At 43.6% G+C, this 20,653-nt stretch overlaps 1 protein-coding gene across 4 annotated transcripts in view; it reads right to left on the minus strand.

Moving 5' to 3' along the window:
- LOC110533517 (homeobox protein PKNOX2) overlaps positions 1-20,653 on the minus strand; it is a 118,416-nt gene that overhangs the window by 88,659 nt on the left and 9,104 nt on the right. Inside the window, exons 1-2 of one of the 4 annotated variants that reach the window (XM_090186163.1) lie at positions 9,634-10,913; positions 5,585-5,672 (exon numbers count right to left, since the gene is read on the minus strand). The exons of 1 other annotated variant lie outside the window; for it this stretch is intronic. The gene's annotated coding sequence lies outside the window, so the exon portion shown is untranslated. Of the gene's footprint in view, positions 1-5,584; positions 5,720-9,633; positions 10,914-20,653 lie in introns of those variants that run through there. 2 more of the 4 variants (XM_021617805.3, XM_021617804.3) reach the window with 2 other exon arrangements.

Consider the following 20,653-nt stretch of genomic DNA (forward strand, 5'->3'; position numbering starts at 1 on the left):
CAACAAAAAGTTGCAGGACTATATTTACAGGCGTACTCCAATTTGTTACCTTTTTCCGTTTTTCGTTCCATTATCGAAATGACAGCTAAATCGTTTAATACATTTGGAAAATGCGCCTACGCGGCACCTAGGCCTACGCGGCACCCTAGGCTCACAGTTTTACAGATTATCCACTAATATGGCTTGGTATGTATGGAGGCAGTGCAGGCTAAATTACTTTCTCGAGGGTTTACATTGGATTTCCTTGTGGGATTGGAAATGGCAACGTACACTATGTAATTGTCTGTAAAGACAGTGGGAGGTGTCAGGTGCTTCAATCTAAAATAAGCTTAGTTGACTCACCTGAGAGTGAGCATTTTAGATGTTATCTATTTAATGGCTTCCCTCTCCAAATTCAAATCAAATTGTATTTGTCACATGCGTCGATTACAACCTTACAGTGAAATGCTTACTTACAAACCCTTAACCAACAATGCAGTTGTAAGAAAAATAAGTGTTAAGTAAAAAATAGCTAAGTGAAAAATAAATAAATAAATAACAAATCAATAAAGAGCAGCAGTAAAATAACATTAGTGAGGCTATATACAGGGGTACCGGTACTATGCTATGCTAACCTTGCTATGCATGTGCTAGATACTTCATATGCTAGATACAATTTTGTGAGCAGGAAACTGTACACAAGGTACTCATCGGAGTCCTAATGGCATTCCTTAAACACTTGTATTGACATATCAAAACATTAAACACACAGCTTTGATTCCAACAATGCAACATTAGCTGTAACTAACCTCTGGCTTTGAGATGCTAGTCATTAGCCACATGCTAACACTAATGCTAACAATACAATTCCCTACCACCATTTATTTTGTCTTCCTTGATAAAGAACTTCACAGTGGAGAAATTAAATTAAATGAGATTAAATGAAAGGTCCAGAACATTGGATCCAGTACTTTTGGCACATGGCAAGCCCCGCTTGGTGCCAGATACCTGGGCATCTCCCCTGGCTCCCTCCCTCCATCCCCTCCCTCCCTAAGCTGAGCGACAGGTGGAAGAAACCTGATCACCAAGCACAGGCCTTTACCAGGGGACACCTCTGCCAGGACCGGGCAGCCTGCCCACACCACCGACAATGGTGACAGAGGTGGCAGAGGTCTGGATAGAACCGAACCAAAGAGGGACTTAGGGTGATGCAGGCATGGAGGGGAAGAGGAGACTAGAGGTAGGAGGTGGAAGGGGGTTACAATGGAGCCTTTGGCTAGAGAGACTGCGAGGCCTGGCACTGGGTGTGCAGGGCCTAAGCGGGAAACAGGAGGTCTGCTCCCACAATAGTCGGGGAGAGCCTCCTGAGGGGGAATCCACAATAGCAGGACAAATGGCTGCTGTCAACAACGCTCTCAAGGCCCCTTCCAGGCATCGCCTATGTTTAGACTTGGGCCCACCCGGTGACACTTCCCCTAGAACACCACAACACAGTGCTATACAATGCAGGGAGACTTCTTGAGATATACACTGGGACTGATAGGGACATTTTGGTTACTGAAACCCCTTTTTAGTGCATGTAGTTTTACAGGCTGTTTCCTTGTTAGGAATGACAACAAAGGGAACTACAGGAGAGAAAGACAATATTTGTATTCTTATGCATCTATCCATCTTAGAATTGGTCATACTATATGTGCATATGAAAGCATATATCAATGTCAAAAGGTTTTCTATTAATCCATACAGACCGGTGTGGATTGGGTGAACGGCTGTGCTTATCAGGATAGTAAAAGCTGCATGATCGCTGCTCATTTATCGATAAAATAACACGTTGATGTGAAGGAATGGAAAGAGCTAGAAAGCCATTGACAGGGTTCATAAGAGACTATCATCAAATATGTTTTATAACTAACCCAAGATAAACCACAGCCTGTCATTTACAATGGGAGCAAATTAATCATAGTGGGCAGAACAAGCAAGGAGGTGGGCAGAGCCAAGCATGAGCTAGCGAGATCCTATTGGTGTGTTCTAGCATGTATTTGCATATTTCTGTTAGGGAAAGCCTACTTTGTGAAGTGCACGTGTGCAATAACTCATTTCACCCCTTGCACTCCTTCTAAACAATGTATTTTTTTACTTTTGGCAAAGAGTAAAGTCTACAAAATGTAGTCCACTCTGTTCGTAACAGATTCTATACGTACAAAAATCTAAACGCAACATGAGAACTGTTGGTCCCATGTTTCATGAACTGAAATGATCCATACGCACAAAAACCTTATTTCTCTAAAATGTTGTGCACAGTTTTGAGGGAGCGTGCAATTAGCATGCTGACTGCAGGAATGTCTACCAGAGCTGTTGCCAGATAATTGAATGTTCATTTTTTTCTACCATAAGCAGCTTCCAACGTTGTTTTAGAGAATTTCGCAGTACATCCAACTGGCCTCCCAACCACAGACCATATGTCTGGCGTCGTGTGGGTGAGCGGCTTGCTGATGTCACCGTTGTGAACAGAGTGCCCAATGGTGGCGGTGGGGTTATGGTAGGGGCAGGCATAAGCTAATGACAATGAACACAATTGCATTTTATTTAAGGCAAATTGAATGCACAAATAAACCATGATGAGATCTTGAGGCCCAATGTGAGGCCCATTTTTTGTAAGGTATCTGTGACCAACAGATGCATATCTGTATTCCCATTCATGTGAAATCCATAGATTAAGGCCTAATAAATATATTTCAATTGACTGATTTCTTCATATGAAGTGTTACTTTAGTTTATTTAGTAAATATTTTCTTAACTCTTTCTTGAACTGCATTGTAAGGGCTTGTAAGTAAGCATTTCACAGGAAGGTCTACCTAAACCTGTTGTATTCGGCACATGTGACAAATAAAATTTGATTTGATTTGATGTTGCGTTTATATTTTTGTTCAGTATAGTTTTGGGAACAGAGAAAATGTGCAGAATGTCGCCCAAAATCCATCTCGCTCCATCTCCTCCCACTACCGGCCACTGGGCTTCTTCTCATTGCCATTTGGTGGTGAGTGGAAATGCCAACCGGATGCTTCAGATGTATACAACCGGTGAAACATCTGGCTTATTGTTCTATCTGTGCTATCATCTCATGGCTGCCATTCCACTGAGGAGAGACAGTGGTACCTGGTGCGGATGGCTGCCTCTTCCCTCACACTGAATCCTGGGTAAAAGCCTATAAGGACTATCAGAAATGCAGTCAAGCAGCTTGGCGCAAAATAGGAGGAGCGGAAAGAGCAACACAGGCCTCATCCCGTCAACACCCCCCTCCTCTCCTCTCCCCCTGCCTTCGGAATGAAAATGTTTGTTTGTCTAAAAAGATCTATACAAACAATCGCTCTGTACGATAGGCGAGATGGTGACTCCAGCCATGAGGAGATTTAATTAGCGAAATCTTGTTAGGTCTAACAAAATCAAGCGTAAGACAATCCTCGACAGGGCTTCGAAGGATCCAGGCAGGAGAGGAGAGGCTGGAGAGAGGAAGCAGGGGCTGGGAGCGATTAGGGCTAGGATGATATGGAAACGGGTAGCACCAATGCACCACTGCTGTGGCGGGAAATGGCTCGGAATACCCAGCTGCTTTCACACTCAATTAAAGAGACTTCCCTCTCTTTCTGCCCTCCACCCTCCCTTCTCATCCTATTCCCCCCTTGATAAAAAATGAGTTCACCTCACTGCTGCCTGTCATTATAGTGTCACGGTAAAGCCCTCGTCTCGAACTCCCCCCACAGCTTCTCTTAGAACTCGTCAACTCCAGTCAATTCCATCCTGGCCCGCTCAGCCATTAAAGACATAAATAGTGTTTTTAGAGTGTATCTGACTGCTATTAAAAACAAGATGGGAAAAGGCTGCATCCAAACTTAGGGAAATGAACTCCCTGTGAAAAGTAAAGACAACTTTAAAAAGTCCAATTTGGAAATACAATTTAGCCGGCGTAATTAGGAAGAGGCCTTAAATGATTGATGTTGTGCTACCTCAACCGAACCACGAAGGAGTTGAGTAAATCAAAGAGATTGAACTACTCTTGCATGGCAGTTTGTTTAAGGTAGGAGTTACAATTAATTGTGTGCTCTTAGTCTTAAGAGGCAATTCGACAGAATTAGATATAACAGATGTTAGTCATGCATATACAACACTTAAACACCTAAACACCTAAACACTACACTTAGGCCCTGCTAAATAAACCTCTTCTCTAATGGTGCTGTAAACAAACATACAGTATGTAAACATCAGCTTTAATTAAGAAGACTTCAAGAGTTAAGGGTCACACACATTGCACCTAATGTGGATCTCCCATTTTCTACCGACATTTTCATGAGACTCTATACTGAACAAAAATTAACGCATCATGCAACAAAACAATGTCAAAGCTGTTACTGAGTAACAGTTCATATAAGGAAATCAAAATGTTTTAATGAATTCATTAGGCCCTGATCCATGGATTTCACATGACTGGGAATACAGATATGCATCTGTTGGTCATGGATACCTTAAAAACAATAGGGCCGTGGATCAGAAAACCAGTCAGTATCTGGTGTGACCACCATTTGCCTCATGCAGCGCGACTCATCTCCTTCGCATAGTTGATCAGGCTGTTGATTGTGGCCTGTGGAATGTTGTCCCACTCCTTTTCAGAGGCTGTGCAAAGTTGCCGGATATTGGCGGGAGCTGGAACACGGTGTCATACACGTCGATCCAGAGCATCGCAAATAGGCTCAAAGAGTGACATGTCTGGTGAGTATGCAGGCCGTGGAAGAACTGGGACGTTTTTAGCTTCCAGAAATTTTGTACAGATCCTTGCGACACGGGGCTGTGCATTATCATGCTGAAACATGAGGTGATGGAGGCGGATGAATGGCACGACAATGGGCCTCAGGACCTCGTTACGGTATCTCTGTGCATTCAAATTGCCATTGATAAAACGCAATCGTCCGAGGCTCATGCATGCCCATACCATAACCCCACCACCACCATGGTGCACTCTGTTCACAATGTTGACATCAGCAAACCGCTCGCCCACACAAACCGCTCGCCTCTAAAACAACATTGGAGGCGGCTTATGGTAGAGAAATGAACATTCAATTATCTGGCAACAGGTTTTGTGGATATTCCTGCAGTCCGCATGCCAATTGCACGCTCCCTCAAATCTTGAGACATCTGTAGCACTGTGTTATGTGACAAAAGTTCACATTTTAGAGTGGCCATTTATTGTCCCCAGCACAAGGTGCTGTAATGATCATGCTGTTTAATCAACTTCTTGATATGCCACACCTGTCAGGTGGATGGATTATCTACGCAAATGAGAAATGCTCACTAACCAGGATGTAAACACAATTGTGTTAAACATTTTCGATAAATAAGCTTTTGTGCATATGGAACATTTCTGGGATCTTTTATTCCAGCTCATGAAACATGGGACCAACACTTTACATGTTGTTTTTACATTGGTTTGTAATCGGTTCGCAAATTACATCTGGCACTCTGTTCAGAGGTCCTAAGTGCTCTTGGCAGGCAAACACTATTGGTGTGTTACTTCCCTATTTCAGGACTGTGAAAAGGTGATGGAAAAACTTACAGTTAGTTTGCCCTCTGCAACAAAGCAGTAGTCAATGTTGTCGTTGTCTGCTCTTCCACGCCTTAGTGTCCGGTCCTCCACACAAAGTCTACAAAACAGGAAATAGTGTTGTGTGGGTACACATGTATAAAGCCACTTCTTAACATACAGTATATCCCACATACTGTACACATGAGTAAGCAAAGTATTTTATTGTAATTTTGCAATGATAGTGGTCCACGGATATTTCTTATCTTTACAGTATTGTCATGAAAATACCCTCATATTATGTGTGTAAATATGTTGAATGTAGAATTTCTTGGCTGTAAGGACCCTTTGTCTCTGTGAGAAACTCCTTTGTGCCTAGTACTTCCATAGGCTCTTGGACTCCCCAAGTTTCAAGGAGTTATGGTGCAGTGCAGTCAGTTAATGTGCACAGATTTAAGTTCAATCATCCATTTAGGGTTGGGCACATGATCTTTTGCTTGACCGGCTAGTCGTGTCTCCTGTCAGTGGGAGTGTGGTGGTCCTCCCAGTAGGCTAGCGACTCCAGCAGCTACCTGCTAACACCGGAGCTCTGAACGGCCTACGTTTACCAAGACCTGTATTTACTTTTATTTCACCTTTATTTAACCAGGTAGGCCAGTTGAGAACAAGCTCTCATTTACAACTGCGACCTGGCCAAGATAAAGCAAAGCAGTGCGACAAAAAACAACATGGGATAAACAAAGTACAGTCAGTAACAACAGCAAAATCTATATACAGTGTGTGCAAATGGAGTAAGGAGGTAAAGCAATAAATAGGCCACAGCACCGAAGTAATTACAATTTAGCAAATTAACACTGGAGTGATAGATGTGCAGATGATGATGTGCAAGTAGAAATACTGGTGTGCAAAAGAGCAAAAAAAAGTAAATAAAAACAATATGGGGATGTTGGATTGGCTATTTACAGATGGGCTGTGTACAGCTTCAGAAATTGGTGAGCTGCTCAGCTAGCTGATGCTTAAAGTTAGTGAAGGAGATAAAAGTCTCCAACTGGAAGGAAAGGCGGCCAAAGCAGTTGTTGGCTTTGGGGATGATGAGTGAGATATACCTGTTGGAGCGCGTGCTACGGGTGGGTGTTGCTATGGTGACCAGTGAGCTGAGAAAAGGCGGAGCTTTACCTAGCAAATACTTTTAGATGACCTTTAGCCAGTGGGTCTGGCGACAAATATGTAGCAAGGGCCAGCCGACGAGAGCATACAGGTTGCAGTGGTGGGTGGTATATGGGGCTTTGGTGACAAAACGGATGGCACTGTGATAGACTGCATCCAGTTTGCTGAGTAGAGTGTTGGAGGCTATTTTGTAAATGACATCGCCGAAGTCGAGGACCGGTAGGATAGACAGTTTTACGAGGGTATGTTTGTCACGACTTCTACCGAAGGTAGCTCCTCTCCCTGTTCAGGCGGCGCTCGGCGTCGCCAGTCTACTAGCCATCACCGATCCCTTTTTCCTTTTCTGTTTGTTTTGTCTTTGGTTATTTTTCACACCTGGTTTCATTTGCGTTAATTTCTGTGTGTATATACTGTATGTACCCTGTTGCCTGCCTCACTCCCGAGAGAGTACAATGGGATGGCGGCGGGTGCCAGGGGTTCTTAATCCAGATGGAATTATACCTGGCAACCGTTCACCCGACTCCGTAAGGGAGGCCCTGGAGTGGGCCAACGCGGTATGGGACGATCCTGACTCGGCGAGGGACCTCTATTCAGAGTTCACCCGCCGCTTTCGGGCCGTGTTCGACCAGGCGTGGGACGGAACAACATGGCCCTGCTCGATCACTATAGGTGCAGTTTGCGCGAGGACGTCCGTAGGGAGCTAGCCTGTAGAGACACCACCCTCCCCTTGGACCAGCTGATAGACATGTCAATTCGTTTGGACAACTTGATGGCGACCCGCGGACGTCCAGAACGTGTCCTGTCAGTTTCATCCCCCAGCTCCTCCACTCCAACGGCCATGGAGCTAGGAGGTGCTGCAGCGAGGGCGACCGGGGGAGAGGGCCTTTCCTGTACCAGCTGTGGTCGTAGAATTGGCCGACTCCAACCACGGTAAAGGAGGTGCAGCGGTTCTTAGGGTTTGCCAATTACTATCGGAGGTTTATCCAGGGTTTTGGGCAGGTGGCTGCTCCCATTACGTCACTGCTGAAGGGGGGGTGCGGTGCGTCTGGCGAGCTTGGCTGAGGCGGACAGGGCTTTTGGTCGCCTGAAGGCTCTTTTCACCTCTGCTCCCGTGTTAGTGCATCCGAATCCCTCTTTGGCATTCATAGTGGAGGTGGACACGTTCGAGGCTGGGATTGGAGCCGTGCTCTCACAGCGCTCGGGTACGCCACCGAAACTATGACGTGGGGGATCGGGAGTTGCTGGCTGTCGTCAGGGCCCTGAAGGTGTGTAGACATTGGCTTGAGGGAGCTCAACACCCTTTTCTTATCTGGACTGACCACCGTAATCTAGAGTACATTCGGGCAGCGAGGAGACTGAACCCTCAGGCAAGGTGGGCTATGTTTTTCACCCGATTTATGGTCACCATCTCCTATAGACCAGGCTCCCAGAACACTAAGGCAGACGCACTGTCCTGACTGTATGATACGGAGGAGCGGGCCATCGATCCTACTCCCATCCTCCCGGCCTCTTGTCTGGTGGCACCGGTGAGGTGGGAGGTGGACGCAGACATCGAGTGAGCATCGCATGTAGAGGCTACTCCACCACAGTGTCCAGCTGGACGGGTGTACGTTTCGCTGGAGGTTCGAGACAGGCTGATTTGGTGGGCTCACACGTCCCCCTCCTCTGGTCATCTGTGGATCGGTAGGACGGTGCGATGTCTTAGTGGGAAGTATTGGTGGTCCATTTTAGCCAAGGGCGTGAGGGTTTGTGTCCTCCTGCTCGGTGTGCGCTCAGTGCAAGGCTCCTAGGCACCTGCCCAGAGACAACCTCTTCCCGTTCCACAGCGGCTGTGGTCACACCTGTCGGTTGACTTCCTAACCGATCTGCCTCCGTCACAGGGCAACACCACGTTCCTGGTCGTTGAGGATCGGTTTTCTAAGTCCTGTCTCATCCCTTTGCCCGGTCTCCCTACGGCCCTACAGACTGCGGAGGCCCTGTTTACTCACGTCTTCCGGCACTACAGGGTGCCTGAGGACATTGTTTCTGATCGGGGTCCCCAGTTCACGTCCAGGGTATGGAAGGCGTTAATGGAACATTTGGGGGTCTAAGTCAGCCTTACCTCGTGCTTTCACCCCGAGAGTAATGGGCAGGTGGAGAGAATGAACCAGGATGTGGGTAGGTTTCTGCGGTCGTATTGCCAGGACCGGCCAAGGGAGTGGGCGAAGTATATCCCCTGGGCAGAGATGGCCCAGAACTCACTCCGCCACTCCTCTACTAACCTATCGCCCTTCCAGTGCGTGTTGGGCTATCAGCCGGTTCTGGTACCATGGCATCAGAGCCAGACCGAGGCTCCTGTGGTGGACGATTGGGTGAGGCACTCAAGGGAGACCTGGGAGGCCGCCCACGGGTACCTTAAATGGGCTGAGGGGCGGCAGAAGGCAAGTGCTGACCACCACCGCAGCGAGGCCCAGGTTTTCGCACTGGGGGACATCCCTGCTCTCCTGCGCCTGACTCCTATACCTACCACCTAGACGCAACATTATCACAATGTTTGGCTGTGAGAGTGAAGGAGGCTTGTTGCGAAATAGCCAATTCTAGATTAGATTTTTGATTGGAGATGCTTAACTTCTTGGCGCAACCATCCCGTTAGCGGGATCATTTTCGTCAACATCCTCTGAATTGCAGTGCGCCAAATTCAAATTAAATTACTAAAAATATTTAATTTTCATGAAATCACAAGTGCAATATAGCAAAACACAGCTTAGCTTGTTGTTAATCCACCTGGCGTGTCAGATTTCAAAAAAGCTTTACAGCTAAAGCAAACCAAGCGTTTGTGTAAGGACATCTCTCTCATTAGACAAAACATTACAAACAGCTAGCAGCAAAGTAGATTGGTCACGGAAGTCAGAAAAGCAATAAAATGAATCGTTTACCTTCAATGATCTTCGGATGTATGCACTCACGAGACTCCCAGTTGCACAATAAATGTTCCTTTTGTTCCATAAAGATTATTTTAATATCCAAAAAAACTCCAGTTGGTTGGAGCGTTTTGTTCAGAAATCCACAGGCTCGAGCAGTCACAACGGGGTAGACACAAATTCCAAATAGTATCCGTAAAGGTTGTAGAAACATGTCAAACGTTTTTATAATCAATCCTCGGGTTGTTTTAACAATAAATAATCAATGATATTTCAACCGGACCGTAACTTTTTCAATGGAAGAGAGAGAGAAAATGTCTGCTCCAAGCTGTTGTGCATGCAAAACTTTGCTGGCACCCAGCCATCCACTGACGCGATGTGATCGTTCTCGCTCATTTTTCAGAATAAAAGGCTGAAACTATTTCTAAAGACTGTTCACACCATGTGGAAGCCATAGAGAAAGGAATCTGGTTGATATCCCTTTAAATGGAGGGAAGGCATGCAATGGAACAGGAAGCTTTCAAAATAAGAGGCACTTCCTAGTTGGAAGTGTTAAACTCACAGACAATATTTAAACAGTTTTGGAAACTTTAGAGTGTTTTCTATCCTAATCTGACAATTATATGCATATTCTAGCTTCTGAGCCTGAGAAATAGGCAGTTTAATTTGGGTCCGTTTTTCATCCAAACATCAAAATACTGCCCCCTACACTCAACAGGTTAATATGAGTCTGGAAGGAGAGTTTACAGTCTAGCAAGACACCTAGGTATTTGTAGTTGTCCACATATTGTAAGTCAGAACCATCCAGAGTAGTGATGCTAGTCGGGCGGGCGGGCGGGTGAGGGCAGCAATCGGTTGAAGAGCATGCATTTAGTTTTACTAGCGTTTCAGGGCAGTTGGAGGCCACGGAAGGAGTGTTGTATGGCATTGAAGCTCGTTTGGAGGTTTGTTAACACAGTGTAAAAGAAGGGCCAGATGTATACAGAATGATATCGTCTGAGTAGAGGTGGATCAAGGAATTACCCGCAGCAAGAGCGACATTTTGTTACCAAAGCCCCATATACCACTCACCACTGCGACCTGTATGCTCTTGTCGGCTGGCCCTCGCTACATATTCGTCGCCAGACCCACTGGCTCCAGCTCATCTATAAGTCTTTGCTAGGTAAAGCTCCGCCTTATCTCAGCTCACTGGTCACGATAACAACACCCACCCGTAGCACGCGCTCCAGCAGGTATATTTCACTCATCATCCTCAAAGCCAACACCTCCTTTGGCTGCCTTTCCTTCCAGTTCTCTACTGCCAATGACTGGAACGAATTGCAAAAATCACTGAAGCTGGAGACTTATATTTTCCTCACTAACTTTAAACATCAGCTATCTGAGCAACTAACCGATCGCTGCAGCTGTACATAGTCCATCTGTAAATAGCCCACCCAATCTACCTACCTCATCCCCATATTGTTTTTATTTACTTTTCTGCTCTTTTGCACACCAGTATCACTACTTGCACATCATCATCTGCTCATTTATCACTCCAGTGTTAATCTGCTAAATTGTTATTGCTTCGCTACCATGGCCTATTTATTGCATACCTCCTCACGCCATTTGCACACACTGTATATAGACTTTCTTTTTTCTATTGTGTTATTGACTGTACACTTGTTTATCCCATGTGTAACTCTGTGTTGTTGTTTGTGTCGCACTACTTTGCTTTATCTTGGCCAGGTCGCAGTTGTAAATGAGAACTTGTTCTCAACTAGCTTACCTGGTAAATAAAGGTGAAATAAAAAACAGAAAAAATAAAAAAAGATCCTGATTGAAAACAGCAGAGGTGTATTTGGAGGGCAAGTTGGTCAGGATAATATCTATGAGGGTGCCCATGTTTATGGATTTAGGGTTGTACCTGGTGGGTTCCTTGATATTTTGTGTGAGATTGAGGGCATCTAGCTTAGAATGTAGGACGGCCGGGGTGTTAAGCATGTCCCAGTTTAGGTCACCTAGCAGAACGAACTCTGAAGATGGCTCAATGGGGACTGTGTGAGGTACTGGCTAGGGAGCTTGAAGAATGGAGATATAACAGACAGGGGGAGGATGGATGTATAGACTGTAGCAGTTATATGGCTTCTTTGTTTACTTTACTTCAAGACCACTAACAAGTGATAGATCTGGATAGAACTGGATAGAACTTTATTCCACCATATACCATTTAGGTTCAATGTAAAAAAAAATCAATACCATTTAGGTTCATGTCAGACCAATGCTCATGAAAGGAGATGAGGAGAGGAGGCTTTTTCAAATAAAATTGTGATGTAGCCTCTAGTCTGGGTCATTCACTTCACCAACACTACTGTCACCCAAGGAAGATGGGGGGGGGGGCATTTCTCAGGTTTCCTCTAGCTACAAAGAAAACATTTTAGCCTGGTCTGTAATCCCTCTAGAAGCCTCCTCTAAGCTCAAGGGCCAACAGTGGCCTTCCTCTCTGGCCGCTCAGCCGCCAGGCCTGCCCAGGCCCAAGAGTCCCCCCAGTCTTCCTCCAGGACGACCCCCCTGGGGCCCTGGACCGGCCTTCCTGTTGACGGCAAAGTGAATTAGAGTGGGGCTGAAGCAGCAGAGGCTCCCCCTGGGGGGCTGGAGGGCTAATCACCGTGTTTCTCACAAACCACAGAGGAAGCAGGAAGCATTAGCATTCCTGCAGCAGCAGACCACCACACCGGCCCCACTAAGGCCTGTCAGCCCGGCCGGCTGGCTGGGCCCCTAAACAGACATGGAGAGAAGAGAGTGGGCCTGCCTGACTTGGGAGGGGGGAGGTGGGGTGTTTGATTTTTCTCACATACAATCACTGTCTCGGTCTCAGAGTCTCAAGGAGTTTGGCACGTCGCCTCATGCGAGCAGGCCTAGCACACATGCTCACGCACACATGCACAGTCCCCCAGTCGAGGAATTCTTCATTCAAGCGAACAGTGGGAGGATGGGGTGCTGCTCTCGGGTTACGCTTTGACTTGATTAATGCTGAAGGAATTGGACAAGTTGTGCTTCCTGCAAGTGAGTTTTTATCGCAGCCGTGTACAACATTTGCTCTCGAATAACGAGATGCATTCGAATGCTTCAAACTCATTTGCGGCCCCACGTTACGAGACAATCCAGCTCATTTGCTCCACTTTTTTTTACCATTCATTTTGTGGAGTACGTAGTTTGTTATAGTTTCAGGCAAACATGTTCAGAGAAGATAGCATTATTATGCATTCTGAACGTTCAATAAATATCCTATAACCATACACAGACTCAGTACACAGTGGAATATTCCAGATGGACCTCTTTAAGATCCCCAAACTCTCCTCTTCGGAGGAGGAGGGAGGTCAAGGTGAGCAGGGAGGACCAAAAGACTCATTTCCCACAATCCCTTGCCAGCAATAGCCCCCCAGCTGTTCAAAGCCTGCCATAACAACAGCTGCTCCAAGGTTTAGTGCTTCATGTTACTATGACAACAGTAGACTGATTCATATGCACAGTCTCTCTGTTCTAATAACGAAAGTGGCATTATGCCATAATTTAATTTCCATAAAACAAGAAAAGTTTGCTTGGTTGTTCTACACTAAGACGCAGGGCATGAAGAAGCTAATTCATTTTGTATAATGCCGAGTTCTGTAGCACATGCACCCAAACTCAAAAACCCAATGCATAAACTTGACCCCCCATGCTTGCAACAAACACCAAACTGAATCTATCTGTATCTATAAAATGAACTCAATATAAAATCCTTACAGTGGTATCTGCACACACAAAATGGGACCTAAATATGTCTGTCATCCCTTACAGCTGTACACCAGAATATCACACAGATCACTGTCAAGCAGGATGTACAATTATAAATGTTTCTTTATTCTGGCCAAACAGGAAGTGAGGTAACTTGGCCATCTACAGGGTGCAATAAGAAACAAAGAATGGTACTTCCACATTTACAGTATAAAGCCTATACATTAACAATTCATCTCTTTCCATTGTCTTAACAAAATCATACACACACACATATATATATATATATACATAATACAAACACTGAATGACACCCTATATATATGATATATATATATATATATATATATATATATATATATATATATATATATATATATATATATATATATATATATATATATATAGGGTGTCATTCAGTGTTTGTATTATGTTACCCCTATGGGAATACCTACAATGTTATAGAGGCATATATAGAGTATATCTTCAAAATGTAATATGACATTAACTATGTAGGTGATGATTATTTCAGGGAAGGAACGTATTTTGGCCATAATCAATAGCAGTAATCAAGCATTTTGACAGAAATAGAACCCGTACAGTGCAAACAATTTCCTCTTTCACCATCACACAGTTTGCAGGGTTCTTTTGAAACACAGACTATGTACTTAACATTTGGAATAGCATAGAATACATTTGTAGGTTTATAAGTTATTCTAAGCTCAACATTTGGGACTAGGCCTACTTTCAGGTCAGTATGGCTAAGACTGTTGTTTAAGGATAACAACTGTAGAATTCCAGGGAGTTAAGGAAGCTTTGGATGACAATTGTAGGTATTCCCATAGGGGTAACAGGACACTGCATGGTGTCACGAGGGGTTTACACCCAACGTTTAACGAGCAAGCAGCTGATATAGGCAGCTGTAGCAGACAAAGCACGGGACACACACGGACATAAACACACATAATACAAACACAGAATGACACCCTATCCACCCTTACATGCACACACAAAACAATACACACATGCATATACAAACACACACACACAATGATCCATATACTATATATCCATACTTTACACCCACAATTTTACTCTTACAAATGTGAGTGAACACCATACAACCCATACTACATATACAATCTTTGTACTTTTTATTAGTCACTGCTACACTGCTGTGTCAGTTGATTATTTCGAACATAGATTTCCCCTCTGCTCCAGTCAGATCTGACAGAAGAAGAATATTCCACTCCTCTCCTCATGAGCAAACAGGGGAAAGCCAAACAGGAAAAGGAAATAACTGGCTATAAATATCTCTGAGCAAAGTGGTGAGTCAGGTTGGATGAAAAAAAAGGAAATACCAAAAAATAAAATCTACCTCTTTCTCTCTATACCTCTTATCTTTTTCATAAAGCCCTGAAAACACATTCAATCCATTTAAAACGGACACGCTGCTTCTGTATCGGCAATTGATTCTTTGCATCATGGTCATGGAAGCAACGTTTGTCCAATGTTTGTAAATTATTCAGTGATTCCAAATAGCTACTTCTATCTCTGTGATGGGCAGATATTTGTTTTTATTTAAACTTACAGTCAACTAAATACATTTTATCCAACAAATCTTTAAACCTAACACTTTGATATACGATCACATTGTCACTCATTTGCAGTTTATACATAGGTATGTTTGCTAATTAGGCATTTATTCAGTGTGTGAATAAGAAAACATTGATAAATTGTCAATAATACCTAATAACTTAGCTATGAATATAAAATTAGCATATACAATGTGATTCCTACTAAAGAGTTAGCAAATTGCTACCTTTATTTTCAGTGGTGGGAGATGTAGAGGGTAAAGCAAAAGGAAGTACAAAGACGGAGCATTTGAAAGTAACATTGAGTGTGTGGTCACTGGTTCGTCAGTTTGTCCTAATGCACTGCAACACTAAGTGACTTCCATCTTCCATTCTATATTTTCCAAATGGTTTGATTCTAGAAAACGTTATATTAAATACGATTAGCATTAAAACATTACTCAAACTAGTGTTTAGCAATGTTGTCTACACTAGTGATAACTAAGGTCCTTTGGCCAGTAAGACCAAACTCAACCCAGCAGCGCCCAATGATACATGTCCATTTTACAATTTTTGTCAATACTATTTAACGACATGAAAACGTGTTAAAAATGCTACTCGATATGACGAGTCGTAACACGTCCGTGCAGTTTATGCTATTCCATCACCCTCCCCAATCTCATAAAACTGAAGGAGCTCTCTAGCTAGCACACATAACTTGTATGACCTGAACCATGCTCCTCAGGCCCCCACGGGTCTAGTGAGGCCAACCAATAGTGCATCTTCTGCTCTTTTGCTAAGATCAGATCTGAGCACCAGGCCCCAGTCCCCCAGCCTCAGCTCTATAGAAGTAGCTCCAGCCTCAGCTCTATTGACGTAGCTCCAGCCTCAGCTCTATAGAAGTAGCTCCAGCCTCAGCTCTATCGAAGTAGCTCCAGCCTCAGCTCTATCGAAGTAGCTCCAGCCTCAGCTCTATTGATTTAGCTCCAGCCTCAGCGCTATAGAAGTTGCTACAGCCTCAGCTCTATAGAAGTAGCTACAGCCTCAGCTCTATAGAAGTAGCTCCAGCCTTAGCTCTATAGAAGTAGCTCCAGCCCCAGCTCTGTAGAAGTAGCTCTTAGCCCCATGAGCCATATTCCTATCCACTGCCCCTTAGTCCCACCCCAATAGCCTCATCCCTAGTCCTAGCCCCAAACCCAGCTCCAACCTGTGTCATCCCAGCACACCCGGGTGGAGCTGAGGGGAAGGAAGGAGGGAAGAGAGGTAACGGAGGGGAATAGACTGAGACACGGAGGTTTTACAGCAGATTCCTCAGGCTTGGGGATGAATTCAGTGGAGGGTGGATGGAACCTCACTAGCGAATGCTAGGCTGGCTGATCTAATGGACGCTGGGGGACACTAAAACTATCTTCCCCTGGTGGTGTCTTCCCTATTTTTGGAGGGTCACATACAGACATGCCTGTTTTATATTACTCCATTGGGCCTCCAATGGGCCCACAACGTCTCCCAGAAGTTAATTTGTTGTCTCTCTGTCTAGCAGAAGGGAGATAGGGTGGAGGGAAGAGGGAACACAATGAACTTGGCAGAAGAAGGGCAAGGGTCTGAATTCAAGACAGTGTGGAATTCTCTGTCTGTGTCTGAAGTCAGTCTGGCTAGCTGACCTTTAGCCAGTTTTTTTCCAGACTCCTCTCTCTTTCTCTAAGTAGGAAGGAAAATGTTAACCCTTTCTGAAGCACATAGTTCATAAATGTTTTATACTGTTTTAATTTAGCTGTACAAGGGTCAATATTTTAGAAGCAATATTCTATAAGATGTGCTGGTACTCAAGCATTAGAACATTTGAGGTGCCGGTAATCAGTACCAGTGTGCACCAGCTAATTTCAAACTCTGGATAGATGTATCATGTATGTGCTTGTCTGTATGTTTCTGAGTACAAAATGTATTTAAGAGAACAGGGAAAGCTGAGAGGTGTGCTGCTATCTGTATTAAATGTCTTCAACCGTTTATAAATACCACCACAGCAGGAAACCAGGGACAACAGCCAGCCTGTTAAATGGCTGTTACACACACACACACACACACACACACACACACACACACACACACACACACACACACACACACACACACACACACACACACACACACACACACACACACACACACACACACACACACACACACACACACACACACACACACTGGAATCAAGACGAAGGTGCAAGTGATCCTACACAATCCTGCTCTTTACTGGGGACATCTCACCTCCAGAAAACGCTGCACTGACAGACAGTTCCACAGCCCTGGTCTCGGATCAGCTTTCCCTTCCCGATCCCTAACCTTACTCATTAAGATTAAACAAACACACCTGACCCCAGATCAGCACTCAGGGGCTACAATGTCCATTTACACATAACTGACCCTGGCCCGAGCCAACCCGGGGAGTGTGCCATGTATTTGCCACAGGGGAGTTTGACCGGGCAGACACCGAACAGAACTGCCAGAACTTCTGGCGGTGTGGAAAGGCTTCTCACCTCACCTCAGGCCTTGTCATTCTACTGCCGACATGACAGCGAACCACAGACCCACTGGCTGCTGTGTTCAGCCCCACACCGGTCGCTCTACGCTACACAACAGCTGTTTACATTTCACTTTTAGCACAGAGCTGTCATCAACCTTTTGAGGGACACCATTATAAAATTAGATATTTAAAGTAAGTGGCGGGGGAGGGGGGTGGCTGAAGTCAAGTGGAAGACGGCGGACAGGGGTTCACTATTAGGTGACATAGTCTGGTGTTCTCCGATGTACAGTGCTGCGCCTTTTGTGAACCCACTGTGGCTCGTTATAGGTGTCCTGTTTCAACTCTGACCTTGGGGAAGCAGGTTGGTTGGTTGGTCAATAGTCACTGTCTTTAGAATGGTATGGTGGTGGAGACAGGCGGTTATGTGGTTATGACTCTGGTAAGCTCGCTGGATCAGCCACAGGCATTAAACCTGTTAACGTTCTGACATGACTAGTCTCTTGTAAATTTGGTTCTGGGTGTCCAGATGATGCCATGACAGGCCCGTCCAAACCACCCAATGAAATATGATGAAACTAGACAAGTCTATTGTTACTATGAGTTAGTGGTGGAGCAGGTTGCAGGGAGGTTATAAACCATTTGCAGTGGGGTTTTATAAATGGATATAAACAGTATATGTGGTATTTTATGGCCATTGAAAAGACATGTAGTTGTTCATTAAAGCATCTGGAGAAAACCTCCATGTTCATAGGCTGGTTATCAGTGTTTTGTGTGTTATGAATTGGGGAAAATCAGGGTTGGGGTCAATTCGAATTTAAGGCAGTCAGTTCTGGAAGTGATTTGAATAAAAGATTTAGAAATTGAAAAGCTTAAAAAATAAATAGCTTTGACGTTTCATTTATTCAGAAGTCATTGAAAAAAATGTCATTTTTTTAGAATGGAAGAAGAGTTTATATCCAAAATGCTATATCCACCAATTTTTCACATTTCAGTTTTTTTTATCAGAAATGATTGCTTATGGATACCTTCATACTGTACTGTGTGTGTGTAAAATATGTTCTCAGACGTTTAATTAAAATATTTTAGATGTGTATTAAAATGTGTTTTTCCGATAAATGCTATATATCTGTTGTTTAGCTGGAATGGAATGGTTCGCATCCTGTATATTTGACTGTGATATGTGGTTGTCTCACCTAGCTTTCTTAAGATGAATGCACTCACTGTAAGTCGTTCTGGCTGAGAGCATCGGCTAAAACCTAGCAGGAATACTTATTTCTCTGAGAGTGAGGCGGATATAACATTTAGTAAAATGATTTGTCTCTCTGAAATGAAACCATCAAGAGATAGATTTTAAACAAATACATGTCTGTCATTGAACAACCCCATCCCTTGATTAAACAGTGAAAAGTCACACAAATATCTTTAGGAATTTATTTAAACAATAAAAGCTAATTTACCAACATTTCTTGAAAATAGATATATAGCGTTTTGGAATTAAACTATTTTCAGTTTACTCCCTTCAATTTGAATTGACCCCACCATGGGAAAAATAAAATATTTACCACAAGAGGGGGAAAAGAGGATTTAAAATCCCTATTTTTTGGACTCTGATTGTTCTGGACTATAGATTATTCATCCAGTCATTCATGACAAGATGATTACAGTGCAGAGTGCAGAAAATAGAAAACATTAGCTTAAATTCTGTTGACAAAAGCTGATGTACAAATTAGCTCAACTAACCTGGACCCCCGCACACTGGCTCGGTACCGGTACCCCCAGTATATAGCCTCGTTACTGTATTTTATTGTGTTACTTTTTATTATTTTTTACTTTGGTTTTTTGGTAAATATTTTCTTAACTCTTCTTGAACTGCACTGTTGGTTAAGGGCTTGTAAGTAAGCATTTCACGGAAAGGTCTACACTTGTTGTATTCGGCCCATGTGACAAATACAGTTTGATTTGATTTGTTATCAGCAGGCCCAAAATCCCCACGTCTTTTTGTCTGTTAGACCTCTACAGAGAACTGTACTCTTCTCTTCCTAAAAACCTTAACATGTCTGCCAAGAAACAGCCGAAAGTGATCATTCTAAAAGTCAGTTTAGTGTTAAGCCACTGGGCCTTAACTTGCCAAGAAGTTCCAAACCTGTATGAAAACCATGCAGTTCAATGCATTGCAAATTCCACAGACCAGAGTGGAGCTATCAACACATAAAATGTCAAAGGACTCTTTCTTTGTGAATGGACTCTAGCACATCTGTGATTTAAATCGACTTATATCTATCTACCAGAAACCAGAATCAAATCATGCCTATCGCTCTCTGTAATATTTCTTTAGTATCTTTTTCTACTTGCTGGAGCATCCAAGAAGAGCAAAGTGTAGAGAAAGAAAACGGTATGCTGAAATACATTGCTTATTCAACCGTGCCAAATTTGTATCAGTAACTCACACTTTTCAGAGACAGAAGGAACAATAGGGTCGTTAGAAAAGCAAAGCTCATATCGCGGCACATATCCTAACATACTAATTACCTGGCACACAGTTTGAATCTGTTTATTATGCATGAAATAATCTAATGTGATGACTGCAATAATGATGCGCACACAGATAATAAGATAAAAGAGTGGTAACCAATTATGGACAGGAGTCACAAAAGTCTTTGTAGTGGAGAAAAGCTCAGTGATAGACTAGGTTGAAAATGAGTACTGTCTCTACATACTACTCTACATAATGTACTGCCAAGCTTGAATTAACATCTATAAAATGTCTGTACGACAATACATTTAGACATTTTATTACAATTCATATTTTCTTTATTTACTGCTATAAAGCAACCCTGGTAAGATGAGGTTAGTCACGTAATTTAAAGACAATGGTAAATGTCTAAATGTTTTACTCTATGGAAAGTGTTCATTCTATTGTATGTTGATAGTTGGATAATTGGAAAATAGGAACTAGGGCCATTGTTTTAAGACACATAGTCTGAGTAAAATACATAGGTGTTCTCTCAATCGCTTGGTACAATGGGTATAAGGAAGACAGGGGAACTCTAACATGGACAATAAAACTACGACCATTCTTTTGTCGCCAACTGTTCTGTGTGCAGATTCCTTTAGAGTTTGTGTCTGTTATGATAATATTTCCCAGAGCCTCTGCATCCACTTTATGCATCTGCCATCTTCTTGTTTA

The sequence above is a fragment of the Oncorhynchus mykiss genome, chromosome 10 (assembly GCF_057628025.1).
Source record: "Oncorhynchus mykiss isolate SJ-2025 chromosome 10, ASM5762802v1, whole genome shotgun sequence".
In the NCBI taxonomy this organism is placed as follows: Eukaryota; Metazoa; Chordata; class Actinopteri; order Salmoniformes; family Salmonidae; genus Oncorhynchus; species Oncorhynchus mykiss.